Raw genomic sequence first — 2542 nt, 5'->3', positions numbered from 1 at the left:
ATTAAGTGCTCTTTATGAGCGAGTATGTTTTTGGAAAAATGTTTTCGAATTAAAACCAAAATGTTTTATCTGGATGGAGTGGTATGATGGAGGCCAGTTGGCTGTCGGCAAGTGTTGTAGCCCTGTAACGGGTACACGCTCAGGAGAAGGTGGGGACCGCTGTCCAGAAATCAAAGAGTTCAAACCTTCTCATGTACCCAAAGGATTCATGTGCAACCACTTGCTATTATGGGCTCTGGCTTGGTCGACTAACTAGCGGGAAACCCTTACCTGGGCATCGCCATCCGGAGAGGAGCCAATGTGCTCATATGGGGCGGGCGGTGCCAGAATTAGGTATCAGGGGGCTTCTAGTGAAAGACTTCGTCACAATCTTTACCTGTTGCGCACGCTTGTCGTCAGGCAACACTTGGGACTGATTGTGTCAAGTGGGTAAAGTGTACAAACCTCTCGAGAGTGTCAATCTAATTGATTAGCCATGCCCCTGGTTACGGGCGACTTTGAGTCATTAAGTCAGGAAAAGTGGAGATCTTCAAGTTTTGTTTTCAAAAACCCCAAAACTGTTTTGACTCGATGGAAGGTTCCACAGAATGAGTCAGGAAAAAGGGATGCTATGTGAGAGTCAGTTGACCCAGAGTGCATAGCTAGGTCGTGGAGTGAACATCCACAGAATGACCATACTATTGTTCAAACCCTGTTTTATCAAAACTTCAGGATAGAGATTTTCAAAGGAAAATACTATGAGTATTTCGAAACCCCAAAAGCAGTATTTTGCAAAAACAACCCTAGTAGCCAAACTAGGAAATCCTTCATCATTTCCATGCATTCCTCCTAACCACACAGGTGTGACTTGCAAGTACATTCAATGTACTGACCTGGACCTATCATGTGCAGAGTGTGACGCTTAAGAAGAAGACGCAGGGTCGCGAGTCTACACTCAACTTGCCTGTGGTGTTGATGGGTCTTTATCAGTGTGTTTTTATTTGAACTTCCGCTTGGCTTCTATTAAGTACTCTGGATTTGTTAATCGAACCGATGTAATAGACATGTGTATGGTATTTCATCAATGGAACTGTGTGTGCTAGCATTTGATTCAGGGACTAGCACAGTTTACACAGAGGTCCTGATCCTTACGGGTCTGGGTCGCCACAGAAGCTGTCGACATCGCTCACGCTCGGCAACAACTTGATATTTCGCTCCGTGAGTATAACAAAGCCCATGGTCTTAGTTCTACTGCGTTTACTAACCCTAGCTGAGTTGGGGAGGTGCGTAACCGTGGCAAGAACTTGAATGCCGAGATGACTAGAGATGGTAGGGGTGTGCTAGCAGTGTCGGCAAGTTACGCCTCGGCGCTAAAGCCGAAATACAATACTCCTGTCAAGAATCTCAGAGCTGCTGAGGCTGCGGCCGAAGAGCTGCCGAGTCTTACAGGAGAGGCACTTCGACAGCAGTAGCTGCGCGTGAAAGAGCTGCTCCGCATAGCTAATGAGCCGAATGAGGCATACATGAGAATGCACGGCAAGCCTGGTGCATCTCAGGTTATTCATTCGGCAGCAGATGCCGGTGGCCGAGTTGACAAGCAAGCGTCTTCGCCTGGTGGCAAGCGAGACAAAAGTGTCAATTCTGGCCGGGATAAGCAGCTGGAGCGTTATGACCCGGCCCTGGCCGAGAAACAGATAGTCAGAAGGGTTGATGACAGCCAGAGTGGTCTGCATCCCGACGACAATCGCCTAGACCAGGAAGAACATTACTCGTTTGATCATGGACACCGACCTCGGGGTCCGGCACCCAATAAAGTTGCAGGTTAGCAGACCGTTGGGCGCAACCCCCCGTATCGAGGTGAAGATCGCCGGTATGACCGTTACGATGATGGATACTCGGCCATGGGCGACGAGGGTTATATCAGGCGAGAGTGTGATAATCTTGGCCCGCTCGGAGCCCGAGTTGGGAACATGCAAGTGTCGCCCCTGGATGCCCGACATCGGCTTGACAGAATTTATCTGTCTGAGCTTCTGGAGGAGCAAGGTCCTCCGGGACCGCGTTGTTTTGCGCATCGGATCATGAGGGAGAGACCAGCCCCGGGTTTCCAGCTGCCCAGGGATACGAGAACATATGACGGCAGTACTAAGCCGGAAGATTGGCTGGAAGACTATGTCACTGCAGTAAGCGTGGCAGGCGGCAACCGCAGATGGGTGGTACGTTATGTACCCTAGATGCTGGTAGGGCCGGCAAGGATATGGCTGAACAATTTGCCGGAAGGCAGCATCAATTGCTGGATAGACTTTGAAGAAGCTTTCGTCAGCAATTTCACTAGCACTTACAAGAGGCCACGCCCTCAGCAGTTGTCCATGTGCAAACAAAGAGACAACTAGACTGATCGGGATTAGCTAACAAGATGGAACAATCTCCGCAATTCCTGTGAAGGGATAGTGGAATCGCAAGCCATAGCATGGTTTGCGCAAGGATGCCGGCACGGCAGCATGTTGTGGCAAAAGCTGCAAAGAGAGATGCCGGCTACCCTATCTGAGATGATCCGGATCGCCGA

This window comes from Brachypodium distachyon, chromosome 2 (genome assembly GCF_000005505.3).
Source record: "Brachypodium distachyon strain Bd21 chromosome 2, Brachypodium_distachyon_v3.0, whole genome shotgun sequence".
NCBI classification, from domain to species: domain Eukaryota; kingdom Viridiplantae; phylum Streptophyta; class Magnoliopsida; order Poales; family Poaceae; genus Brachypodium; species Brachypodium distachyon.
Note: the sequence above shows the minus strand (reverse complement) of the source record.